Source organism: Glycine max, chromosome 5 (assembly GCF_000004515.6).
Source record: "Glycine max cultivar Williams 82 chromosome 5, Glycine_max_v4.0, whole genome shotgun sequence".
NCBI lineage: Eukaryota > Viridiplantae > Streptophyta > Magnoliopsida > Fabales > Fabaceae > Glycine > Glycine max.
This window is the reverse complement of record NC_038241.2, coordinates 26366719-26379800: the sequence shown is the minus strand read 5'-3', so window position 1 is coordinate 26379800 and position 13082 is coordinate 26366719.

The following is a 13082-nucleotide window of genomic DNA, read 5'->3' as shown; positions in this document are numbered from 1 at the left end:
ACCATAAACTGTCAATAGAAAATTCTCAAGAGATTTAATAGTTTTCTTCAACCTGATATTGTTGTAGTAATTAATAGGTTATTTATTATGTTTTGATCCCGGACACCTAATGCTTTAGAACACTTGTTGGATAGATATTAAATATGATTAAATACTTGTAGAATTAATGATTAATCAAGAAGGAATTCATCAATTCTTGGTAGTGAGTTTGAACTCTATGAATAAAATTATATCCGAAAAATTAAATGAAAGAAGAAATGAGTTTCTTAAGTGATTATAAGTTAACTCAAAAAAGAGTTTGACAATAATACCAATATCATAATCTAGAGTTAATCTAGAGTTGCAAAAAATTATTATATTGTTCTTCTAATGGTTTTTGAAAGTAAAATGTTACTTTATGCTATTCAGACGTTAAGGAGTGTTGCTAGATGTTTACCTTGATTAATATATTAATTTAATTAATATATTATCAGCTTAGTATTGAACCTATAGGTCGCATGCAAACGAGTGTTTTAATATCTATTTAGAAAATTATTTTAATATTTGATAATAAATTAAATTAGAGAATTTAATATGATCAAATGATTAATTAATTTCCTAAGTAAAATATTATTATATTTTTTTTGCTAGCACTAAAAATATAAATAATATAAATATTTGGTGAAATAAAAGAAACAACCGAAGGATTTTATGTTTGGAATTTGGTTTGAAGAGCTATTACATACAAGTTGGACTTGGTCAAATATTATTTCTAATTTCAAATTGCTAAATGGTTAACTACAAAAAATAAATAACAAGAAACAATATTTTAGAATGACTTGAAAGATAAGATGGTTCTTTCGATTTTATCACAAATTTGTTCTCTTCGGCGTACTATAAATACAGCCTAGGGTGCTGTACGTTGAATTGACTTGTTATTACTTTTCTTCTCATTCTCTCAACTATTGTTTCATATGTAAAAGTTGTTGACGAATATAGATTAGTCTTAGTGTAAATACACGCGAAATCTTCATATTATTTAACAAAATCTTTATATTTCAAGAACTAATCAACATGTACACATTTAATATGTCATTTATTTAAAGATAATTTAGATACAAAATTTTTTTTTTTCATTCTGCTATGTGTGTTGTTTTGAACACCTCTTTTCCTTCAATGCGCTGAGATAAGCTCAAGTGAATTCCTAGAGTTCGAGGCGTAGAAATCTCCTGAAAAGGAAAAGGCGAGGAGAAGGGATTTGTACTATTCTCTGCTATCTCAGTACATTGTTCGTTCCTATATAAGCATCAAAGATGCTGTGGTTCGAAATGGGCAATAACAGAATTCTAGCAATAGCAATAACAGAAAATAAACAGATAACAGACATCATATGCCTTCCTAACTAATCATGTCCTGCCAACTCAGCATTTCTTAACAGAATTAGTTAGTGGTGTTTCTTCTGGGTCTCTGATTCATGCTTGTGCTCGTTCCTATCGTGTCTGATTGTTGCATTATGTCTGTTTCTGTATTGTCTAGTGATGGTTGCTGTGTTATTGCCTTCATAGCACCGTCCTTATGACTAGAAAAGACTTTGACGTTCGACCTTTCAGTAGCAGTAGCTGCACCATCAGCTTCCAACAACCACTTCAGCTGAAACCTTATGAACTCCAGACAAAGAACCAACGTTCGATGTAGATGACGCCTTGATATCTATATGTGGTAACGATACCGAATCTGTGCTCAGATTGTTAACGCACATCACCTTTGAACCGAACTCACAATTATAAAAAGTAAACAACGACGTACCTGCAATAGAAAAACAGAGGCACCGCCAAATCACTGATCAACTTAGAGCAAAATTTAAGAGAAGAAGGAAGTATGTGTAGTGGCAAAGTCAAGGCAAAACCCCTTCGGTCGGCCAAAGGACCAGATACCATGCTAACAAACAAATTAAACCCTCACGATATGCTGGTTCTAGTTTTAATTATTTAACCGAATCGGATTGGCTAATCCAACCGGTTAAACCGAAAACCGGATCGTAGTTCGATAGAGTTATTGGATGGGGTGTGCATCCAACCCGGTGCCATGTAATCAACTCAATGTTAAACCATAAAAAACCAACTAAGTGGAAGATACATGTGTAGTTTGGGTGGTATGAAGGAAAACTAGCTTCCTAGTTTGCCTCTTCATTTATCATTAAGCCTATTTGCATGTGATTTATATTGAGTAATTATACACACATCTATACTTTTTAAACACTTAATAACTAGTGGTGGATCCAAGAATGGGGGAAATTTATTTTAAAATAATAAATAATAATTAGACTAAATTGTAATTTTAATTTCTTTTTAATTATTGAATCGTGATTTTGGTGTCTTATTTTTTGGTGATTTTAGTCCAATACTTAATTTTACATACATTTATTTCTTTTATTTTTATATTTAATTAATTAATTTTTTATGGCCCCTTAAGTGAATGTTAGGCCTAAAGTTTAATACGACTAGAATAAAAAAAATTATTCTAATCCAAAATTGAAGACCAAAATTGCAGGGAACAATATAAGGGACAAAATTTCAGATAAAAAATAAAAAAGATCAAAATTATAATTTAATCTTATTATTATAAAAGTAAATACATAAATATTAGAAACGGTGGAGAAAGGCACTCCATGCCTCTACTTATTTTAACTAAAAATAAGAAAGAAAAAGAAAAAATTAGAAGTTAAAAAAAACTAACAACATGAGAATAAAGGAGTTATTAGAAGAATAGTAATAAAAATTTAAAAAGTGACAAAGGATAAAATGATCTTGTGAAATGTATGCACCAAATGGGAGTGTTTCCTTTATTATTAGTATAAATTATTATTATTATTATATTATTATAAAAATAAAGAAATAAATATTAAAAAGTGTGGTGAGCTGAAAAAGGAAATAAAATGTGCAGTTGAAGTATAAGAAATGAATAGCCAACAAAGATAAAATTTGAGGGGCATCAAAATATAATATGAGAAAAAGAGTTAAGAACTTATAAAAAAATTTATATAATCATTCAATCATAATATATTGATAAGTTTGTTAATTTTTAATATAATTATTTAAAAGTAATTCAGACAAAAATTTATTATTTATACTGTTAATGTAAACATTAAACTTTCATAAAATTAAGAAGGGTAAAAAAAATAATAACCATAGATACATCTATTTTTATTTCCTTCCATTCATGTCATGCACCGCCATAATTGTACATGGGTCTGTCATAGCTAACAAACACTTACAATTTCTTTTTTCTCTTTCTTCATATTCCATCATATAATCTATAGTACATATTAATGAGAATTCCTTTATGTTATGACATCGGATATTAGGACATATCTCCATTGAGAGAATTAAAAGGTTAGTGAAAAACGAGGTGTTAGAGATAGGGGGAGCAACGTGAAGAAGCTTTGGAGCTTGAAGAAGTTTTGCCTTTTTACATGCCCAACTTTTGAGTGGCATTGTATTGATTGTTGCATCTTAATCTCTATCTTTTCATGTGTACGTTATGCATCACCATGTAGAGGTAAGAAGATTGTTTCTAAAGTTAGAAACTTCTTTAGTGCATAAAACTCTTCATTTTAATCGATTACACAAGTATTTGTTGCTTATAGAGAGATTCATGGCATTGAATATTAGGACATATCTCCATTGAGAGGATTAAAAGGTTAGTGAAAGACGGGGTGTTAGAGATAGGGGGAGCAACATGAAGAAGCTTTGGAGCTTGAAGAAGTTTTGCCTTTTTACATCCCCAACTTTTTGAGTGGCATTTGTATTGATTGTTGCATCTTAATCTCTATCTTTTCATGTGTACATCATGCATCACCATGTAAAGATAAGAAGATTGTTTCTAAAGTTAGTGTAGAAGCAAAGACTTTGAGATTGTAGAAGCAAAGACTTTGCCTTTGATGTTTTGATGATGCCATATGATCGTGATGATTTGATGTCTTATGGAAATGCGCTTCTCAAGTTTAATTCAAAACAACAATCCGAGAATACAAGATACAACACCAAGAAGATGTCTAGTATTTTAGGAAGGCAATTCCAAATTAAAATAGCAGAAGGTTTGGCCAAGAAATTTAAGTTAAAAAGTCTTTTTCAAGAGATTTACTCTCTGGTAATCGATTACCAGTGGCAAAAAATGATTTACAACAGCCATTACAAATTTGAATTTAAACTTTACACTGTGTAATCGATTACACATGAATGGTAATCGATTACCAATAGTTACTGAACGTTATGATTCAAATTTTAAAGCCTGTAATCGATTACACAAGTCTTGTAATCGATTACCAGAAGAGATTTTCAGAAAATTATTTCCAAGAGTCACAACTTTTCAAATGGTTTTTACATGGCCATCAAAGGTCTATTTATATGTGACTTGGAACACGATTTTGCTTAGAGTTTTTCAGAACAAAAAGGTCTTATCCTCTCAAAAAGCAAAATCTTCTTATCCTCTTAAGATTCCTTGGCCAATACACTTGCAATTCAATAAGGAATTATTTGAGTGCTCAAATTGTTCAATCTATCTCTTTCAAGAAAGATTTCTTCTTATCTTCACTCTAATTCTCAAAAAGGGATTAAGAGACTGAGAGTCTCTTGTTGTAAAGAAATCTGAACACAAAGGAAGGGTTGTCCTTGTGTGGTTCAGAACTTGTAAAGGGATTTTACAAGATAGTGGAACTCTTAAGCGGGTTGCTTGGGGACTGGACGTAGGCACAAGGGTGTGGCCGAACTAGTATAAATCTGAGTTTGCACTTTCTCTTCCCTTAAACTCTTTTATTTATTATTGCTTTACATTTATATTTAGATTATTTAATTTGAATCATTGTTTAGAAATCCATCTTTAAGGGAACTTGGAACTTGTATTGAAATCAAAGTAGAATTTTTAATTAAGATAATAGCTTGTAATATCTTAATTCAACCCCCCCTTCTTAAGATATTTTAGGTCACTTGTCCAACAAGTGGTATCAGAGCTTCATTCTTGTATAAAGTTTAGAAGCTTCAAGAATAATGGCCTCAACAAACTTCTTATTCCCAGAAGGAAACTCTATAAATAGGCCTCCTATTTTTAATGGAGAGGGTTACTACTACTGGAAAACCCGAATGCAAATTTTCATTGAGGCAATAGACTTGAACATTTGGGAAGCCATAGAAGTTGGACCTTATGTACCCACAATGGTAGCTGGTAATACAACAATAGAGAAACCTAGAGAAGAGTGGTCTGAAGAAGAAAGAAGATTAGTACAGTACAATTTAAAGGCTAAAAACATCATTACTTCTGCCCTAGGAATGGATGAATATTTTAGGGTGTCAAATTGTAAGAGTGCTAAGGATATGTGGGACACTCTACAAGTTACACATGAGGGAACAACCGATGTCAAAAGATCTAGGATAAATACTCTAACTCATGAGTATAAATTATTTAGGATGAAGACAAATGAAAGTATACAAGATATGCAGAAAAGATTCACACATATAGTTAACCATCTTGCTTCATTAGGAAGAACTTTTCAAAATGAGAATCTTATAAATAAAGTATTAAGATGTTTAAGTAGAGAATGACAACCAAAAGTAACAGCCATTACAGAATCTAGAGATTTGTCTATTATGTCTCTTGCTACTCTATTTGGAAAATTACAGGAACAGGAGATAGAGTTGCAAAGACTAAATCAACATGAAGAAAATGATAAGAAGAAGAAGGGAATTGCTCTTAAAGCCTCATCTTCAATCCAAGAGGAAAGTGACATAGAAGATTCAATTGATTTAGATGAAGATGAAGATCTTAGCCTCTTTGTCAAAAGATTCAACAAATTTATTAGAATGAGAGGAAACCAAAGAAGACAAAACTTCAAATCTAAAAGAAGAACTGAAGAGTCATCTCAAATCCCAAAATGCTTTGAATGCAATCAACTCGGACATCTGAGGGCTGATTGTCCAATCTTTAAGAAGAAGATAGAGAAGTTTGAAAAAAAGACTATTGGAGATAAGAAGGAAAAGAAGGCCTATATCACATGGGATGACAATGACTTAGAATCATCTGATGATTCTGAAAAAGAAATGGTTAATCTATGTCTAATGGGCAAAGATTATGAAAGCGACAAAGAGGTCACATCTTCTAACAAATCTATTTCTTTTGATGAGTTACAAGATGCATTTGTTGAGTTACATAGTGAATCAATTAAACTAGCAAAACTTGTCTCTTCATCTAAGAAAACAATTTCAGAATTACAGAAAGAAATTTCAAAATTAAACAAAGAAATAGATAATCTTAAAAATGAAGTTTCTGTCTCTAAATCTAGTGATAAAGATTATGTGTCTACTATGACTAAAGAAAAATTAAATTCATGTAAAAGTTGTAGCAAATATGTAGAAGAAATTAAAAATTTGAAAAACTCACTTGCAAAATTTTCCATTGGCAAGAATATACTAGATGTCATATTAGGAAATCAAAGATGTATTTTTTATAAAGCAGGAATTGGATACAAACCAGAAAACAACAAAAGTTTTACAAAAATTTCTTTTCTTTCTCACAAAAATACAATTCTCCTTTCATTACATGTTTCTATTGTGGAAGAAAAGGGCATGGCACATCTACATGTTATTTTAGGAAAAACTGCAACAATATCAAAATGATATGGGTCCCAAAAGGATCTTTACTTTACACTAACACACAAGGACCCAATAAAGTTTGGGTACCTAAGTCACAAACTTGATCATGTAGGTATCTTTGAAGAAGAAATGGTACATAGATAGCGGATGTTCAAAGCATATGGCGGGAGATTCATCAAAATTCACACATATCTCTCCCGAGAAAAGTGGGCATGTTACTTATGGTGATAACAACAAAGGTAGAATTCTTGGAGTTGGAAAAATAGGTATGAATTCTTCAAACTCCATTTAAAATGTTCTACTTGTTGAAGGCCTTAAGCATAGCTTGCTTAGTGTTAGTCAATTATGTGATAAGGGCTATCTAGTATCATTTGATTCTCAAAAAATGTCTTATTGAACATAAACATGATAGTAATATAAAGCATATAGGGTATAGAGTTAACAATGTTTATATGATAGAATTAAGCCAAAAATTAGATAATAATAAATGTTTTCTTAGCAAAGATGATGATCCATGGCTATGGCATAAACGCATTGCTCACATAAACATGGAACACTTAAATAAATTGATTTCAAAAGATTTAGTTGTTGGTTTGCCAAAACTAAAATTTGAAAAAGATAGACTATATGATGCATGTCAAAAAGGAAAACAAACTAGAGTTTCATTCAAATCCAAAAACATTGTTTCAACTACTCAACCCTTACAATTATTACACATGGATTTGTTTGGACCTTCTAGAATCATGAGTCTTGGAGGAAGTTACTATGCCCTTGTTATAGTTGATGACTATTCTAGATACACTTGGACATTATTTATCACTCATAAGAATGATGCATTTCAAGCATTTAGAAAACTTGCAAATGTTATTCAAAATAAGAAAAATCTCAAAGTTATATCTATTAGGAGTGATCATGGGGGTGAGTTTGAAAATAAAGAATTTGATTTATTTTGTGAAAAGCATGACATTGAACATAATTTTTCTGCACCTAGAACCCCTCAACAAAATGGAGTTGTTGAAAGGAAAAATAGGTCTTTGGAAGAGATTGCTAGAACCTTATTGAATGATACTCCTCTTCCAAAATATTTTTGGGCTTAAGCCGTTAATACTGCATGTTATATCTTGAATAGGGCTTTAATAAGACCCATTTTAAAGAAAACTCCATATGAATTGTTTAATGGTAGAAAACCCAACATTTCACATCTTCATGTTTTTGGGTGCAAATGTTTTGTGCTTAATAATGGTAAAGATAATCTAGGAAAATTTGATGCTAAGTCTGATGAAGGCATCTTTCTTGGATATTCATTGCATAGTAAAGCCTATAGAATATATAATAAAAGAACTATGACTATTGAAGAATCTATTCATGTTTCCTTTGATGAGTCTAATGCTATTTCTCCAAGAAAAGATATTTTAGATGATGTTGCAGAATCTTTAGAACAAATGCATATTCATGGACAAGATTCTAAAGGAAAAGGTATAGGAAGCAATGAAGATCCTCCAGAAGAAGTCAAATCCAATGATGAACTTCCAAAAGAATGGAAAGCTTCAAAAAATCATCCCCTTGACAACATTATTGGTGATATCTCTAAAGGGGTAACAACTAGACATTCTCTTAAAGATTTATGCAATAATATGACTTTTGTGTCTATGGTTGAACCTAAAAATATAAATGAAGCCATACTAGATGATCATTGGATAGTTGCTATGCAAGAAGAACTAAATTAGTTTGAAAGAAACAATGTATGGGAATCAGTAAAGAAACCTGAAAACTACCCTATCATAGGAACAAAATGGGTATTTAGGAATAAGTTAGATGAACATGGCATAATCATTAGGAATAAGGCTAGATTAGTTGCAAAAGGATACAATCAAGAAGAAGGTATAGATTATGAAGAAACATATGCTCCAGTTGCAAGATTAAAAGCCATTAGAATGCTTTTAGCCTATGCATCTATAATGAATTTTAAGCTTTATCAAATGGATGTTAAAAGTGCTTTTCTAAATGGATTAATTCAAGAAGAAGTATATGTTGAACAACCTCCAGGATTTGAAATATCAGATAAGCCAAATCATGTTTATAGATTGAAAAAGGCTTTATATGGTTTGAAACAAGCCCCAAGGGCATGGTATGAACGTCTAAGTAAATTTCTTTTAGAAAAAGATTTTTCTAGAGGAAAAGTGGATACCACACTATTCATAAAGAGAAAGTATGATGATATTCTGTTAGTTCAAATATATGTTGATGATATAATATTTGGATCCACTAACAATTCATTGTGCAAGGAGTTCTCTCTTGATATGCAAAGTGAATTTGAGATGTCAATGATGGGAGAACTAAATTACTTCATGAGGTTACAAATCAAGCAAACTAAAGATGGTATATTTGTCAACCAAGCAAAATACTGCAAAGAATTGATTAAAAGATTTGATATGGAAAGTGCAAGGCACATGGCTATACCTATGAGTACTGGCTGTTATTTAGATAAAGATGAATCCGGTTAGTCTATAGACATGAAACAATATCGAGGTATGATTGGATCTCTTCTCTATTTATCTACTAGTAGACCTGATATCATGTTTAGTGTATGCATGTGTGCTAGGTTCCAATCTAATCCCAAACAATCACATTTGAGTGCAGTAAAAAGAATCATAAGATACCTAGTAGGAACAATCAACTTAGGATTATGGTATCCTAAGAACTCAACTTGTAACTTAATAGGATACTCAGATTCTGACTTTGCCAGATCCAAAACTGATAGAAAGAGCACTAGTGGGACATGTCAATTTATTGGATCTGCTCTTGTATCATGGCATAGTAAGAAACAAAATAGCGTTGCTTTATCTACTGCTGAAGCGGAATATATTTCTGCTGGCAGTTGTTGTGCCCAAATTTTATGGATGAAACAACAACTATCTGACTATGGAATCCTTCTTGATCATATACCTATTAGGTGTGATAATACCGGTGCAATAAATTTATCCAAAAATTCAGTTCAACATTCTAGAACCAAACATATAGAAATTAGGCACCATTTTCTAAGAGATCATGTCCTAAAGGGAGATTGTGTGCTAGAGTTTGTTGATACAAAGAATCAACTTGCTGATATCTTCACAAAACCTCTCCCCAAAGAAACATTCTTCTCTATTAGAAGGGAATTAGTTTTAGATATCAATGACTTAGATAAATAGTTAATTTGGTTGATTATTATTTTCTATCCTTAATGATTAATTGTTTGTGTTAAGTATGTTACTTTGTTTGATTTTGCTTAAATTCTTGTTATTATGTTTGATTGATGCATTATTGTGTGTTTGATGTTTGAATGATTGAATTAAATACATTAGTAGTCATGATTGATATTGTTAGATGTATTTAGCATAGACATAGGTAATTTTTAGAGGAACTAGCCTAGTTTGTGTTCTGGTAATCGATTACCATTAAGTGTAATCGATTACACAAGAATAGATAGCCTGTAATCGATAACAACTGCCTGTAATCGATTACCAGAAGGCTTACTACTCCTGTAATCGATTACCAAACCTTGTAATCGATTACATCACGTCCTCCTCTATAAATACTTATGAAAACCAGTCACGCTGCGCAGCCACCATCTCCTCTTCGTGCCTCCTTCATCCCTAATCTTCAAACCTTCATATCTCTCTCAATTCTTAACCAAAACACGTCCCGCAAAGCCCAATCTTCATTATTTTCACTCCTCTTTCGATTCCACCGATTGAAATTCACTAAAACTTTATCAAATGGAAGAATCGTCAAAGAAGTGAAAGGGATCATCCTCCACCACCGCTGCTGCTGCCCATCGCCGCCGCGGACCATCTGAAGCACCTACAGCACCAATCCATCCTTCCTTATCATCTCCAAGATCATCTACTCTATTTTCTTTAGATGATCAACGTCTACGGTACCTTTCTCAATTTTCTTCTAGGATCATTCTAGACCCTAAGTACCTAGACATAGATTTCTTTGATGATGAGACATTTGACTGTTATCAAGTGTTTCAAAACTCTAGATTGATTGATTTCATGTCTTTAAAATTTCCTTACTATCTTGAACTTGTTAAAGTCTTTTATAGCAATTTAAAAATTCAGGATGGTATTATTTCTTCTAAGGTGCATGGTATTTCTATGATCATTGATCAATCTTTGTTCTTTTCATTGACTAAATTACCCAGTCAAGGTGCACCTTTTGATGGCACCATTGTTGATGACTGGAAATTCGATTATTCTAGTCATGATGCTCGCCGTATGGTTTGTAATGACCAGGCTGAAATGACTGGTAGATTGCTGGCCAGATCATTGACCTTTGATTATCGCATTATGCACTACATTATTGTTAGAATTTTGCTTCCCCGGTCTTCAAATTTGGCTCAAGCCTCTAAGGAGGACTTGATTTTGATGTGGGATTTCCTTACCGGTCATCAGATCGATTGGGCTCACTTGGTTCGGTACCGAATGCATAAGGCATTACGGGCCAATGCACCTCTTCCATATCCTCAATTGGTCACCCTCTTTCTCCGTCATTTTCAATTTCCTCTTGATGATGAACCTTTTGTTCAAGTCAAGCGTTCCTTTGCTATAGGTGCTGGTGCTGTCACTTCATTTGGTTACCGTAAGGATCGCAATGGTCAATGGTTGAAGAAAGATGCACTCCCTACACAAGACGAACGTACTCCTTCTCCTCCTCCTCAGCGAGATGATTCAGCCCTTATGACTAAAGTTCTTTCAGAATTACGGGGTCTTCGCACTTATGTAGGTGAACGATTTGATTCTTTGGATGGTCCCTTTGCAAGAATGGATATCCGTCTCACGCAGTTTGAAGAGGATGTGGGTTAAATTCGTCAGAGCTTCGATCTTCCACCACCACTACCACCACCACCCTCTTAGTGTTTAGATTATTATTATCTTTTCTTATAAGCCGTGTATTTGGCTATGCTCTTTACATTATCATTTTCTAAACTTTAATTATTCTTCGGTATTTAGACTTTAGTCTTTTATGCTTGGATTCTATGTGGTTTTGGATTATTACTGTTTGGATTATATTTCACTTTTGAATGCTTGGATTATGTTTGGTTATGACTTATTTATGCTTGGCTTATGTTTGGTTGTGACTTATAATTGATTATGTCTACTCTATTATATTATCTTATGTTGATTGCCACACACTTTGGCTTTTTGATGTTGCCAAAGGGGGAGAGAAATAGGGTGGTATAGAAGCTTAGAAATCAAGTAATCATAAATTCCAAAACATAGGGGGAGTATGAAATGAGTGAACGCAATATATCATGTATATACATTGCCTGTATCTTGATTTCAGGAATTAAATTGTCATCATAAAAAAGAGGGAGATTGTAGAAGCAAAGACTTTGAGATTGTAGAAGCAAAGACTTTGCCTTTGATGTTTTGATGATGCCATATGATCGTGATGATTTGATGTCTTATGGAAATGCGCTTCTCAAGTTTAATTCAAAACAACAATCCGAGAATACAAGATACAACATCAAGAAGATGTCTAGTATTTTAGGAAGGGAATTCCAAATTGAAATAGAAAAAGGTTTGGCCAAGAAATTTAAGTTAAAAAGTCTTTTTCAAGAGATTTACTCTTTGGTAATCGATTACCAGAGGATGTAATCGATTACCAGTGGCCAAAAATGATTTACAATAGCCATTACAAATTTGAATTTAAACTTTACACTGTGTAATCGATTACACATGAATGATAATCGATTACCAGCAGTTACTGAACGTTATGATTCAAATTTTAAAGCCTGTAATCGATTACACAAGTCTTGTAATCGATTACCAGAAGAGATTTTCAGAAAATTATTTCCAAGAGTCACAACTTTTCAAATGGTTTTTACATAGCCATCAAAGGTCTATTTATATGCGACTTGGAACACGATTTTGCTTAGAGTTTTTCAGAACAAAAAGGTCTTATCCTCTCAAAATGCAAAATCTTCTTATCCTCTTAAGATTCCTTGGCCAATACACTTGCAATTCAATAAGGAATTATTTGAATGCCCAAATTGTTCAATCTATCTCTTTCAAGAGAGATTTCTTCTTCTCTTCACTCTAATTCTCAAAAAGGGATCAAGAGACCGAGGGTCTCTTGTTGTAAAGAAATCTGAACACAAAGGAAGGGTTGTCCTTGTGTGGTTCAGAACTTGTAAAGGGATTTTACAAGATAGTGGAACTCTCAAGCGGGTTGCTTGGGGACTGGACGTAGGCACAAGGGTGTGGTCGAACCAGTATAAATCTAAGTTTGCACTTTCTCTTCCCTTAAACTCTTTTATTTATTATTGCTTTACATTTATATTCAGATTATTTAATTTGAATCATTGTTTAGAAATCCATCTATAAGGGAACTTGGAACTTGTATTGAAATCAAAGTAGAATTTTTAATTGAGATAATAGCTTGTAATATCTTAATTCAACCCCCCCTTCT